Genomic DNA, 16,155 nt, shown 5'->3' with positions numbered 1-16,155 from the left:
CAACTAGAAAATCCTTCATGTGCCAAGCATAAATTGGGATATGCTGTGATGATGGCTATGGTTAATGGATTTTAAGTAGGTTATATCAGTATTGCTGAGATGTAGACCTTTCTCCTGCTGCAGTGGTGCAGTATACATACTAGAGTACACATAGGAACATAGGGTAAAAACTAATAATTTACAGTTTTGGGGCCCATTCAGAGCCACTAAAGAAATGGGCTATCGCAAAAATAAATAAATAAAGCCGTCTTTATTTATTGAAAGTAATTGCCCGCTGTGCTATTGCACCTCTGCCCGAGTTTTGTCTAAAGGCTGTCTTCTACAGTGGGCAATTACTTTCAAGGGATCCATGTATAAAGTGGATATAGAGGCGATATATATTGATTTTATTTGCATGCGCCTACCCAGAATCCCTTGTGGTTGTGGCAGCACCATGAAATTTCTGAGGGAAAAACAAGCCTTCTGGCTTGTCTGGTGTCTGTAGATGAGTGTTTAATAATGCTTCTACTACCCCTTAAATTATATATATATATACCCCATATATATATATATATTCCTGTTTCAACTGTTCCAAATAATATATAATTCCCCTCCCCCGAGCTTATCACATTAATTAAACGTAAAATAGTAGTAAAGCCTAGTATACATGGTATGTTATGCTGAGTACATGTATGATTGTATATTGTGCAGCCTGTATGGGGTGTATTCACTAACTGCAGAGTTTGTAGCACAGTTGAAGGATTCAGCTCAATGGAGGTCAAAGTGAAGCCACAGAGATGAAACCGCTACTGTCATCGCTGTCAGGTTAATGGATGCACCTATGAGTATCCTAAAACATTCATAATTTCATATATACATCAATAGTAAATTCGTATCTGGATACCCCAAACATTTGGAAAGGGGATTCATCAGAGAAAATGACTTTACCCCAGTCCTCTGAAGTCCAATCCCTGTGTCTTTTCCAGAATATCAATCTGTCCCTGATGTTTTCCTGGATGTCTGGGCATACCTTTAATAATCTAAGGCGAGAAAATCAACATGGGCGCCTCATCTCAGATCGATGACTGACAGTGTTGAAATAGCCTGTCCTATAGGTAGGTACCTATACAGAAAGAGCATCAGCCCTTTTTTTCCGCTGTCCTGCATTATTACAGACAAATACTTGCAATTAGCATATCAGACTGGTCCCATTCATCAGGAGTGCAGATGCAAAATACGTGGGAAGCCTTGACTGTACAAGGAATACAGTAACCACAGATGTACATCTCAACCCAGGGGCTTAACTAGAAACCACAAGGCCCCAGTGCAAAATTTCCCAGGGCTCCCCAACTTCAACAGCTGGTTATGCCATCATTGCCCCCTCACAACTGGTCTCACACAGGCACATATACATGCTGAAACACACACACTAGTTAATCCATCCTCCCTCCCTTCCTCCCTTCCTCCCTTCCTCCCTTCCTCCCTTCCTCCCTTCCTCCCTTCCTCCCTTCCTCCCTTCCTCCCTTCCTCCCTTCCTCCCTTCCTCCCTTCCTCCCTTCCTCCCTTCCTCCCATGTTGCTCGCACACACGATGCAAGCAGCCTGTTTCACCGTGAGGTCATGTTAAGTCACATGACCCCGATACACTTCTGTCTCCCCATGCCGATTCTAAATAGTTTAGAAGGTCCCTTCAAACCTGGATCAGTGCAGTCCAGGTTGGAAGGGCCTTTTCTAACCTATTTTAAACCGTCACGGGAGATAGGAAGAAGGGGTCAGCAGGGCCCCCCTAGAGGCTTCATCAGTGTGGTGTGGCTTCTAGCCCTTTAGGTACAGTGAGCTCAGGGACTGAGAAAAACCAGTGCTGAAATAGTCCACCCTATAAGAAAGTACCCACTTTGGAGAGAAAACTGTTGTTTATGTTCTTCTGCACCATTAAACAGAAGACTGCTTCATAATGAAATTATGAATAAAGTCCAGAGTAGCCGCACATCTACCAACCACAAAGAATTCAGCAACCACAGAAACAGTGCCGGCCCAAGACATAATGCCGTCTGGGGCGAAGTTTAAAATGCTGCCCCCCCCGCATTTTTTTTATTTTTTTTTTGAGCCCAAGGTGCGTGCTCCTGGGTGCTACAACTGTGCCGTGGGCAGCAGAAGCCAGAATACGATACTGAGTTCCCTCACTGGGAACCCAAAATACCCCCCCCCCCCATGGGAGGGTTGGATCTTGAATCTCACCCCAAAAGGTGAGGCTCCTTTGCTGGCCTTCTTTGAAGAGAGGAAGGGCCAGAAGGCTCCCAATCCTCCTCCAGCAAAGTCCAGGCTTCACTGCCTCTAAAAAGAAAACAGTGTCCAAAAACAAAGGTGACAAAATCGTGTGCCAAATCATAGTGAGGGCCTCACCGTGAATTCCAAAAGCCGTGAAATCAATAAAGGGGAAATGAATTGGCACTCGTGAAAAACAAAGTGATACATAAATTAAAGAAAAATAATTTAAGGACAGACCATTGCTGGCCTGCCAGGTTCAAAAATAAATCATCTTAACCCCAAGACCTGATGGCACGAGTGGAAAAGGAAGTGCAGGAAGACCGCCAGTGAGATTGCGTGCTCACTGTGTGCAGTGACGTGCAATATAGCACACAGTGACTCCAGCATTTCTGCCGGGACAAATCAGCACATCAGGCTCCATTGCTTTCCCAGCCCTAAGGCCAGAGGATCAGTGTATCCCCCCCCCCCATTCAAAAGGAGACTACACTTTTTTTTTGTATTTAAGTTTATTATACAAAACTGATTATGATTAAACAGACATCAACCTGTTTTAGCAGGAATACATAGATCAGTAATATTGGTACAGATAGACGATAAGCGGTACTGCGACGCAGCGCAGGACAATACACGTTACAGTATGACTTCAGTTTACAGAAAGCTCAGTAGAAGCAGTGTACAATTACATTCCCAGACATGGCACATATGGTTAGCACTTTAGTGGAACATAACCTGGGGAGATGGGGGGGAAAGGGGGCCGAGGAGAATGGGGCTAGTCTTCAGCCTCTAGACTGTCCTTGAGAGAGTAGTCTCTCAGCAGGCTGTGGATAAGCCTGCGGCAGTCACGGACTGTGACCTGCTCCCTCCTCAGCACCAGGCGGTTCCTGGCAAACCATAGAGCGTCCTTTACACAGCACATGAGACGCCAAGCATCCTCAATGGCGCTCTCCGTGTGTGTTCCTGGAAAAAGTCCGTAAAGTACCGAATGGTAGGACAGGTACTTTCTCTCGATAGAGTCCTTGAGATCCAGCTCCAGGGCTCTGAACAAGGCCTGTGCAAACGGGCACTGCCAGAACAAGTGAAGGGAAGTCTCCTCCTCCACAATGCACTGTGGGCAGTGTCTATATCTGCACAGCCCCCTGGCATGCATAAATGTCCTTAGGGGGAGGCCTCCCTGAATGGCCATTCATGCCATGTCTTTATGCCTGTTGGTTAGCCTGCTCGACGACACGTTAGCCCAGACTGTCTTGGCTGTGGCGTCGGGGAGCCCTGGGATGTTCTCGATAGTGTCTTTGGCTCTGATGAGCTTGTGGATCACACGGGGTAACCACAAGTCTGGTTTAACTCCTTCCAGTTGGTGCTCCCTTACAAATTTGCCCATGTCCGAGTAGAACCAGGGCATGGTCCAATTGTAAGGGACGGAGCTGTCCCACTTTTCCCACTTGAGCTGCCTCCACAGGGGCAGCAGGAAGAAGCGAGACATTGAGTTTCCAGCAGAGCCTTTCACTACGTCTCTGAGAGTCCTGCGCACGCAGTTGCACACAAAGAAGGTCCTCAGCATGGTAAGGATGTCAGGCACTCCTTTGCCTCCCTTGCCGGGTTCCTTGTACATCACTGCGCGCTTTACTCTGTCCATTTTGAAGCCCCAGATGAAGTGGAAAACTGCTCGGTTGATGGCTCGGTGAATGGTGACCAGCAAGGGCCAGGCCTGAGCCACGTACTGCAGCACGGGAAGAATCTCGTTGCGCAGCACCAGCACTTTCCCTTCGATGGTAAGGTCTCTGAGGCTCCACAGCCCAAATTTCTGCTTTACTTTGTTGAGTCTCTCCTCCCAGCTTTTCAGGGCCGCGCCGTCTCTACCGAACCAGACTCCCAGGATCTTTAGGAAGTCGGTTTTGACGGGAAACGGGATCGGCTCAGAAGTCAGATCCCACTGCCCGAACAGCATGGTCTCCGACGTCCCGCAGGTGACCTTTGCGCCTGAAGCTCGGCTGAAGTCCTCGCACTTCTGGACGAGCGCTCTCACCGACCGGCGATCCGCGCAGAAGATGATCACGTCGTCCATGTAGAGCGAGCACTTTATCTCCTTCTTGTCTCTGCCCGGCGCAGTGATCCCTCTGATCTCTGGATTCCGTCTGATGCACTCGGCGAAGAGCTCTATGCAACAGACAAAAAGAAGAGGTGAGAGAGGGCAGCCTTGTCTGACCCCAGAGAGGACAGGGAAGGGGTCAGTCTTCCAGCTGTTCACCAGCACCGAGCTGCGGATATCAAGGTACATCAGGTTAGCGTAAGAACAGAACATCTCCCCCAGCCCAAACCTCCGCAGTACCTGACCCATAAAACCATGAGACAGTCGATCAAATGCCTTCTCTTGGTCTAGGGTGACCAGAGCGGCACGGACGTTGCGGTCCTTGATGTAGTAGATCGTGTCCCTGATGAGGGCCAGGCTGTCCGTGATCCGGCGCCCTGGGATGCTGCAGGTCTGGTCGGGGTGGACGATCTGCCCGATGACTTTCTTCAACCTGGTGGCTAGTACCTTGGCGAGGATCTTGTAGTCCACGTTCAGGAGAGAGATGGGACACCAATTTTTCAGGTCGCATCTGTGACAGGGCCAGGCTAGCTGGCTCATATGTCATATGAAGTTTAGCCGGGTCATGGAGCACTTTTGTGTCCAGTTCCGTATACCGTGACCCGGTAATATTTTATAAGACGTTTTATTGTGTAACCGGCCCGGAGACTGAATGTGGCTGCAGCTCCAGCCTTCAAAGGAACAATCCTGTAATCTGGCTGGGGCTCTTAATCAACCAGCACAGCCCTGTCTGCCCAGACGGCACCCGCACTACAGGGGGGATAACACAGGTGGGGGAACCCATTGTATTCTGTAATCCCCTCACCTGATACATCCCCTGTATACTGATGGGATTTGTGATGGGGTATGGCTGATGAGATTGGGGGTTGAGTTCGGTACACATTGCATTGAGATTGTATAAAGTTCTGTGTGTTTGTAATAAAGAGAGTTCTTCTTGGTTTACTACGAATGGTGGTCTGACTGATCCGTGGATAGCTGAGTGCTATCCGTATGAGGGACTGACTGGTGATTCTTCAGCCCTCAAACAGGGGTACCCAGCCTACGGTGACCCTGTAACAGCATCTCTCCCCCTTCCGCTTATACAGGATTGTGATCATTCCCTCTCTCAGCGTGGGGGGCATCCTGCCCTCCACCACCATCTCCTCGTACAGGCCGATGAGGTCCCACAGCGTTGTGATACAACTCGGCTGGGAGACCGTCACTGCCCGGTGTCCTGCCCTTCCTGAAGGATTTGGCGGCAGAGTGCAGCTCCTCCAGCGTCAAGGGGGCGTCCATGGCTGCACGACCTGCGGGATCAATGGTGTTAGTGATACTTGATAGGAACCGTTCAGCAGCCTCCGGGTCTGTGTATTTGGGGGAGTAGAGATCTCGATAGTAGTCGACGACCACTTTCTGGACCTCCTTCTTCCCCTGTCGCACCACACCTTTGCTGTCTCTCATTTCCGTTAGGAAATGAGAGACAGGAGCCTATACTTAAACTTGGCCAAGAGGCCAAAGCTCTTTAAAGCCCTGTTTTCCTCCTGTCTGACCAATATTATTGGTTCTGATGGCATGATTGTGTAAGTTGGTGTTGGTTGCATAAATTGCATAGGATCTGCATATTGCATTTTACATATAGTGTGATGCATGCTGGTCATAACTCACCCCCAGTCTATTGAAAGGCTCTTGGAGGCTGGTGGTAATTGTTTCCCTTGATTACCTTGAGCCAGGTGTCTGTGCTGACCCTGTCAGGGCAGTAAAGTTTTTCCTAGTACAAGGGGAGCCAGTAGGACTGCTGAAGCATCACAGTCCTTGCTTGGGTACACTGTGGCTGTTGGAGGGAAGGCTCTTGATGTCTGCTCAGAAGGAAGCTTCTGGCGAGTATGAGAGAGAGGGACTAGTAAGTGGCCATTGCACTTATACACCACCTCCACAACAGGCACATGAGATTACCTACATTTTAATTACCTCACATTTACAAACTTAAATGTAAATCCAACTGTAAGGGACACTGTGTAAATACTTTCATGTGTATTGTAAAGACTGAGGGGAATGGTATTCAACTTAAGGAAAAACTCTACACCTAGTCTGTGTCCTGATGTTCTGGACCACGCCCCTTACGAAAAAATTACTGCAGTTTTTCTGAAGTAATACTGCAGTTTTTTTGGACATGAAAAAACTGCAATACTGCACTTTTACTGCAGTATTACTGCACATTTACTGCAGTTTTGCTGCATTTGTACTTCACTGTACTGCAGTTTTACTGCAGTTATTTTTGTAAAGAAGAACAAATGCAATAAAGCTGCAGTACATTGAAGTACAACTGTAGGTTTGCAATATAAAAAAAAGTGCAGTAAATGTGCAGTAATACTGCAGTAAAAGTTTAGTATTGCAGTTTTTTCATGTCCAAAAAACTGCAGTATTACTTCAGAAAAAACTGCAGTAATTTTTTGTAAGGGACTGATTGCTTAAAGCAATATAAAAGCTGATCCTTTTATCTGTAAATCTTTTAAGAAATATTAATTTATATAATGAAAGGGAAATTCTTCCTTTAATCAAGCAACTAACAGAAATGACATATTCCCTGTGTTTAAATTTTAATAAATTATGTGTAAACCAACAACACTCCCAACGTGTAAATTTCTATTAATATAAACAACTCTTACACAATGCCACTGAGAGTCCATAAAAATGTAGGGTAAACATGAATTAAAGATTGATGCCCACTAAATAGCATTGCACCCCGAGATCAATTCTTAAACCTAACATTCATATTTATTCATTCCGGTTATACCGTATGGTTACATTAAGAGAATATTCTGTTGGTCGCTATAATTGTGAAAACATGCTTTAGAATGACTTTACAGAACTTTCACATGTTCTGTTCTTCATTCTGGTCAGTTTTTTAAGTATAAAATAGGGTTTAGAGCAATAGTTATATTTTAATTAAAACCATTATTATTTTACTTGTCGTTATGAACTCCTTCTCTTGAGGACCAGAATCTAAACAAAGGCAAAAGCCATTTAATTTCTATTTCATACCAAACAATTCCGCAGCGTATGGTTTATATTTGCTGTGAACTCATATCTCCAGGGCCTCTCTAACTCCTTGCAGAAAATATAAAATGTGTAACTCGTTCAGCCATCAGAAACACTTGGTAAATACAAGACGTCTGAATCCATGACCTCACACGGCCAGCTGCAGAACTCCGAGCTTGTTAGAGGTTCATTTAATGGGGCAAATGAAAGGCTTTCTGATGGCTGCCAGATCTGCCCTATTTGCAGTGATCTCCTGCCTGTCTATCTCGGTGGCACCAAATTCTCAAGGAGCTGGATGTCATCTTACTCACAGAAGAACTTTATTTCAACCCAAATATGTCCAGGATGGACACATCATTATCGGCGGCATTTTAACAGTGAGATCCGAGATGATGGAGATATATGACAGAATTATACCGGGATCAATTTACTTTTGCTTTTTGTAAGTCATTTTCCTGTTTATATCAGATATTATTGGGTTCTCTATTATTAAGGTTTATGTATAAAGGTCAGTTACTTCCTCTAAACATACAGTGCCCTCCATTAATATTAGCACCCTTGGTAAATATGTGCAAATAATAATGTGAAAATTGTTTTTAGTGTAAAACCATTTTCCTTCAAAAAATACAAAGCTTTCGTGGATATCAAACAATTGCCAACACTGGTTTCAAGAAAAAAATAAAACCAAAAAAACAGCATTGTTAAGTATATGTGGCACAGTTATTGTCACCCGTTTAGTCAATACTTTGTGCTACCTCCCTTTGCCAAGATAACAGCTCTTACTCGTTTCCTATAATGCCTGATGAGATTGCAGAAATACATAGCAAGGAACCAGAGTCCATTCCTGCATACAGAATACTGCATTCCAGACCTCATCAAATTTCGAGGTCAACACGCTTGCGTTTAAGTCAGGGAACTGGGATGACCAAGATGGTCAGTAAACCATGTTGTGTTGATTTTGATGTATGTTTTGGATAATTATCCTGCTAGATCCAACCACAGCCTAGTTATAGCTTGCTGGCAGAGGCAGTCAGGTGTTCACTTAATATCTGTTGAGGTTTTATTCTGGATGAGAATCAAGGATTTTTTTCTTGAAATCCTTCCAAATAATTTATGATGATGCTGGCATCAGATCGCAGTTTTGGAGACTTTCTGACCCCAAGATGCAACTAACTTATGCAATTCTCCAGCATTGATCTTTGGAGATTTTTTGGCCACTCGAACCATCCTCTTCACAGTGCATTGAGCCAATATAGACATGACCTGCTCCAGGTTGATTCACAACATTTCCAGATGATGAGAACTTCTTAATTATTTACCTGATGGTGGGAATGAGAATTTTCAATGCTTTTGCCATTTTCTTTTAGTCACTTCCTATTCTGTGAAGCTCAACAACTTTTTGCTGCACATCACAGCTACATTTTTGTATTAGTTTTATTAGGTGCTAACAGGTGTGCTCAGAATTTACAGATTGATAACAAGAGAATAACAGAATACATATGAATATCTTAAGAAAGGAGGTCTCTCCCCTGTAGAGTTTACAGACTAAGGCGTAGTAGAGAGTAGATGGACGTAACGGTATAACCATCTATATAAAAGAGCAGATTTGTCTGCTAGGAATTGGGTGTAGAGGGAAGATGCTTAAGGCGAAACCTTGAGAATGATGGAGATGGGAGTGAGAGAGAAATGGTAGTGAAGGTTAAAGGGAGCAGGGGTTCTTAAAAAAATAAGCATAAGCGGATGGCAGCAATTTGTAAAGGATGGTGGAGTATAGATTGAAGCGGTCCATCCAAGTTTCTCTTTCTCCTTCCTTGTAGCCTCCTTGCTGGACTGACTTGTTAACCTCCTCATTAGTGGCATTTAGATGGAGAGTGGAGCACAAACAGAAAGTGACCTCCTGACATCGTAAATATAATTTAACATTCTGACTTTTCACAGACCTAATCCTCAGTTCTACAGACATCTCTTGGCTTTCGTTTTTGCCGTTGATGAGATAAACAGTAATTCGTATATTTTGCCCAATGTGACTCTGGGATACCATGTCCTTGATTCCTGTGGACATGTGAACAAGGCTGTAGACAATGTGTTACACATACTATCTGGACCCATTAAAACCGTCCCTAATTACTCATGTAGGAAATATAGCAAACTGGTTGGAGTTATTGGCGACCTGTCTTCACAAACATCCTTACACATTGCGAACATAATGAATTTATACGGATTCCCCCAGGTAGGAGATTTCTACAGAATGTGATCATCTGCTCGTTTGTTAAGCCTTGCCCTGCGTATATAACTTTAGGATTGTGCGTTCATACAAAATATGTCACAGCATTTCCCTGGGAAACGGAGGTATTTTTTGTGTTTCTCAATGTGTTTCATCCCCAAGTAACCTAGAGAGATACAGGCAGGGTATTGGAGAGCCTAAATGTACCAGAGGAAACCCCAGATGAGTAATCAGGTATAGATTTGTATCTTCTCTCCTCACCGAGGATCCAGACTATGAGAGTCGCTCATTAACAGTTTTGTGTATTTAAGTATTATGTATATTTTAGCTCGCAGACATGGAGTGAAAACAGGGCTTCTTCTTTAGTTTACTTCCGTATCAACACACACTCTAGATTAACCCCTTAATGACAAGAGTTTCTTACTCGTAGTATATGGTGGGACAATGGCTCTTTTAACATTTTTCAGTGTTGCTGTTTAACTGTGATTTTCTTCTTTCTAATTTCGTGCTCCCACACACATTATATATTGGGGTTTTTTTCAGGACAAACGGGGCTTTCTTTGGATACCATTATTTTTATCATATCATCTAATTTACTATTAAAAAATGATAAAATATGGTGATTTTTTGTAAAAAAAAATTACCTTTTCTCACAAAAAAAACCTTTTACTAATCTGCAAAAACTAATAAAAAAAAACTGCTAAATAGATTCTACTATTTGTCCTCAGTTTAGAAATACCCAATGTTTTTATGTTTTTTTACTTTTTTCTGCACGTTATGGGGCAATAAGTACCAGTAGCGTTTTGCTATTTCAAAACCAATTTTTCCCCAAAAGATTTCGGGTATCTTTGAAGCTGGCCAATGCAATTTACCCCATCAAACCAAATATTTTTGAAAACTAGACACCCCAAGGTATTTGAAATGCTGGTATTTTAACCCTTTCCATGCACTAATTTTACCACCAGCCTTTGTCAAACTTTATGGTAGTACATTTTTTTATTTATTTTTTTCACACACGTTGTACTTCAGGTATGAATTTACCGCTCCTGGTATATTTCCGTGTCACACAACACCCCAATATGTGTTCAGCAACATCTCCTGAGCGCAGTGATTATGGGTTATTTGGGAGGTAAAAGGCCACCTTTGTGAGGTGTGTATTTTTTGCCATTTAGACATCTGATCCTACTGCCCCCATGTCCCATATTTGGGACAGCTTTGAAGCCGGCCAATTCAACGCAGTACCTGCATTCAACCTGCAGGAGGAGCTTGAGAGTTCTCAAGAGGGTCTGGGAGTTTTCTATTGTTGACGCCATCTTGTGAATGGCGGCAACGTCATTTACATGATGGCACTTGTGGTTGCTCTTCGGAGCAATCACAAGGCTATCGGGGTAAGGGGGTTGTGTTGCTACATGCCTTGATACATGCCTTGTAGGGGGGGGGCTTTCTTCCCCGGATCCACGGTCAGTCTCACTTGTGAGGCTTCCGTGGATGCTGCAAAGCCGCCAGTCGTGAAGAAAACGGCGATGCAGCGGTTTAACAGCAGCCCATACATGTACGGGCTTTGTCGTTATCAGGTCGCACTGTACGGGCTTTGTCATTAAGAGGTTAAGATATAACACAAAAGACACTAACACAACAGAAAAATTTCACTATACTGCCATCTAGTGGAAAACAGACATCGTAACACCCCAATACATAATGTTTTACTTATTATTATTTATTGTTTTATATAACGACATCAAATTCCATAGAGCTGTACAATGGGTAGACAGGACATAACAAGTAGTATGTAACATAACAAATTGACTAACAGGTAAGGAGGGCCCTGCTCAAACGTGCCAGTGTAAGGGATGGAGCAGCCACACTAGTGTAAGTATTGCATTAGAGGGACTAGGAGAGGTGAGCTAAGGGAATATGGGGGGTGTTAATGTACAATATTATAAGCATCCTTAAAGAAGTGGGTCTTCTTCTTTACACTGGTTTGTAAGATAAGAAATAATGTTAACAGGTGGTTTTCCATTCATCATTTGATTATATTGCAAAGAGATGTCTTTTGTCCTTTTCATCTTGTTTCATTTTGCCATTTATCTATATTTTTAGATCAGCTACGGAGCAACAGATCCGGTTCTATCCAACAAACGTTTGTATCCAAATTTCTATCGGACCCTTCAGAATGACCAGGCCCAGTTTGATGCCATTGTAAAGTTACTCAAATATTTTGGTTGGAACTGGGTGGGTATCATTGCCTCGGATGATGACTGCGGAGAAACGCAGCGTCGGGAGCTGGAGAAAATGGCTGCCATCCATGGAATATGTATCGAGTTCTCCCTACAGTTACCTCCCAATAAATACTATAAACGTATAGAGGTTATAAATAGAAACAGACGTATTATTAACAGAGCAACCTCGCAGATTGTGATACTCTGCGGGACAGCATCCTACCGCTCCATGTATTTGTTCACGGATGAAAGCGGAGACATTCGCCAAAAGACTTTTATAATCCCTGCCAGCTGGAATGTTATCATTTATAATATAAATAAGTCTTCCTTCCCATTTAATGGTAGTCTGGTATTTACACGTCCTGACAAAGTGATTCCTAGTCTTCAGAATTTTCTAGAAAATGTCAGTCAATCAAATCGACCCAATGACATTCTACTTGAAGATATACGGGCATATTACTTTAACTGCTTAACATCAAATCAAGTCTGGAATGGAGTAATACAATACTACTTCAAAACCGGTTACAGAAATTGTAGCACGACGGAGGGAATCATTAAACTTGGCCGACAGTACTATGAAACAGTTAGATTTGGAACCACGTATCACGTATACAAAGCAGTTTACGCCATGGCTTCTTCTTTGCATGAAATGCAATTATACATTATCAGGACTCCAGGGAACCCAATACCTATGTATCAGGTAGTAAATCATTAATAAAAACAGTTTGCATTTAGTTTTCGTCTTATTATACAGTGAGTGAATATGGCCAAATGATCAGCATTAGCGATGGGAAGGCCTGAAAAACAAAATATCAGAAAAAAATGGGAAACAAGCCATTTTTTGGGGGAAATTTAAAAAAAACAAATATGGAGTGTAGAATATGTTCTTTTACAATAATAATTAATAAAGCATGAAGACCTTCATGAAAGATAAATAAAGTCTCAAAAAATGTTAAGCTCTCAAATAAAAGCAATATGCATTTCTAACTCTAGGGGCGCTGCAGGGAAAAATATTTCAGTTTGTGGCTGGACTCTGTAAGAGGTTACATTTATCTGACAATTGAGGTTATCTTTAATACTTTTATCTAAATGACTCCTTTTAATGATCTCCCCATCACAGTACAATGTTTACCTATAATTTGACCAATAAATTATTTTCTTGTTCTCCTCTCATGTTCTCACGTATAGTTGAAATGTTCTTAACCCATATAGACGTTGTTCCATTTGTAAAAAAAAATAAATAAAGTTTAACAGCAAGTTTAGTTTATTAATCACTGAATAAGCTGTACTTTTATTTCAATAAACTGCATGTCATGTTCCCAGTGTAACAAAACGATTTTAATCAGCATTGAACATCTTGCTATGACGCCTAGTCTAAGTTAACAGTGAACTGTATTGCATGTGAAACCAAATATATGAGGTATATTGTGGGTGCTCTGAAATGGTTAATGAATTGATATGCATGTGGTACCATTTTTGGACATATAGGGAGAGCATTTCATGCAACATCCTGTGCTTTTTCCTCATTTCCATCTCATTTCGGTAGGGTAGGAGTGAGGCAGGGATGGAGTCACACATCCTCTAAAGAATGTATTATAGATTTTAACCCCACATCCCGCTAAGTAAATTAATTTAAAAAAAACAGTACTTGAAAGGCTGCTGGTTAGTCCCCGTTTTGGGGGAATATGTTTAATTTAGACTAGATCTGATACAGACTTGCAGTCTATGGAGGAGGAGTTTTACATTTCACCTGCCATCGATAGCCTGTTTGTGGCTTACAGATCGTTTAGATACAGTATATGTTTTAATATCAACAACATTAAACATCAAGTTTTAATGGCAGGATTTCAGTTCTAGTGTGTGGGTGTAGGTAAGTTAATTGATCCCAACCTACCAACAGTTAATTGTGGGTCCTAAGGACCCCTGTTTAAAACTCAACATTTAAAGTAAGGAGATGATGTTGCTAGTTTCAGATAAGGACATGCAAGTATCCTAATAATTAGGTAGTTTGTTTTGCAAGTGTTAACATCTGAAGGCAAGCTATGTCATTCCGGTCTGGTTAGCAGGGGAGGACTAACACTGGGGGTGCAACAGGCAATTGCATCAGAGCACCTGGTGGCAAGGAGTCTCCACTTGCATGTGAGTTAAAAATGATTTGGAGCAATGTTTGGTTTTGATTTTGGTCTACTTATACAAGTCTACCAATAATGTAAAAAAGTATGAACAGAAACCTAGTTATTTTGATACAAAGTATATAAAACATGATATATAATATTCTGAAAATATTAAATGTTGCAGCAGTTTTTAAGGAGAGTTCACTTCAGAGATCCCACCGGAGAAGAGGTCTACTTTAAAGAAAATGGAGAGATGTCCTCAGTGTATCACATAAAGAATCAGATTTTTTTACCAAATGGAACCAACATAGAAAAGCATGTTGCAATCATTGATCTATCAGCTCCGGAAGGGAAACAGCTCAACATTCGCCAGAGGCTAATAACTTGGAAATACAACACCAAGGAGGTCAGTAACATTGAGGATGTAGGTATGCTGTCCTAAGACAACGACCCTCTAACTCAGGGGTGGGGAACTTTTTTCCGGCCATTTGGATATTTATAACATCATTTGCGGGCCATACAGTAGTTCACTCGCTCACAAATATTAATTCACTCATTCACAGATACTCATTCACAAATATTCCCTTATTCAGATACTCATTCATACACCATCTTCCACACCCTTACCTGAACTGCAGATCTCTCTGTGCTGCTTGCAGACTTCCGTAGGGTCCCACTGCTTCCCTCTGTGCGTGGGTTGTTATTTGTTATTATTATTATTAGAACAAAACCTGAGAGGCCTGAACCCCAAACCACACCTCCATCCTGGTGAGTAAGGGGGCATGCAGTCCACCTCTCTAACACTTCACGGGTCAAAGCATTTGGAAAGAAAAATAATTCCACTTACCTTTTCAATGTCGGTCCAGTGGAGATCATCAAAGATTAGTCCTCAATTACAGCCCAATCAAAAGGGCCAAACAAAATAAAAAAAAAAAAAGTTTAAAAGGCATGTGAAAAAAAAACGCAAAAAGATGCAAAAAACTAGGAATGCACCGATATATCGGTGACCGAAACGTATCAGCCAAAAATAGCATTATCGGTAAAATGCTGAAACAAAAAAAAAAAACACCCAAAATAATCATCCACTGGGGCTCTGCCGCTTCTCTCTGTGTTGCTCAGCAGCTCCATCGCAAGGACCCAAGAACCAGAGTGTGGGGGGGAATACATTAATACCAAAGGGGTGGCTGGGGCATCAATACACAAGGGGGAAAACAAACAAACAGCAAGCCAGTGTGGAAAGCATTTTTGATGCTTTGTGTAGATCAGGCATGTCCAAAGTCCAGCCCAAGGGCCAATTGCGGACTGATAAGGCCTGTAGGGAACAGCTCACGCATGGGGCGGCAATGACAGTTTCACACAGGTTTCCAACGTAAAAGCGTGTTTATTTAGATGTTGTAGTCACAGAGCACCTTGTAAACAAAACAAACTATAAGCCTGTCCGGCTCTAACTAAACAGCAGGATACCTCTCTAGCAGCCTAAGGTCTGACGCAAAGCAAAGTAACCAGTTTTGTATGGGGTAAAGCTTCATACCTGGTGGGCTGCAGCGCTGGCTGTAGCTGCTCCTTCATTCAGTGTCTCCCTCCCTCTGCAAACCTAACAGCCCTCTCTTTTAAGGCTTCCTCCCCAGTAACGAGCTTAGGAAGCCTCACCTGAGAGCACCTGGGTTTGCTACCATACCTGGCTGGGGTAACCAGGTGAGACATATATTCCATCAACCACTCCCCCATACACTTTACCACAGGCCCCACAGATAAGTTGCGCAAATATGAATCTGTTTTTTTGACATTAAAGGCAGAGTGATTTAACACCTGTTTAGATTTGTCATCCAAGACACAAAATGAAGTATGCTGTTTTCAATAAACTTTGCATAAAATAGTTAATTTGCATTTAATTTTAATGGTTCAAAGAATGTCAGGCAAAATGGTCGGCCCTCGCACATGTTCACATCATCAAATCTGGCACTCTTCGAAAAAAGTTTGGACATGCCTGATGTAGATCAACCTGTACTGATGTGGATGTCAGTGTGACAGAGCCTGTCCTGGTGTGTGTTTGGATGTAGGTGTGGCAGAGCCTGTCCTGGTGTGTGTGTTTGGGTGTCGATGTGGCAGAGCCTGTCCTGGTGTGTGTGTGTGTTTGGGTGTTGGTGTGGCAGAGCCTGTCCTGGTGTGTGTGTTTGGGTGTCGGTGTTGCAGAGCCTGTACTGGTGTCAGGGCAGGCTGTTTGGGGACATAACTGGCTCACGCTGGG

This window comes from Sceloporus occidentalis, unplaced genomic scaffold (genome assembly GCF_023333645.1).
Source record: "Sceloporus occidentalis isolate IW3139 unplaced genomic scaffold, rSceOcc1.0.p SCAF_140, whole genome shotgun sequence".
NCBI lineage: Eukaryota > Metazoa > Chordata > Lepidosauria > Squamata > Phrynosomatidae > Sceloporus > Sceloporus occidentalis.
Note: the sequence above shows the minus strand (reverse complement) of the source record.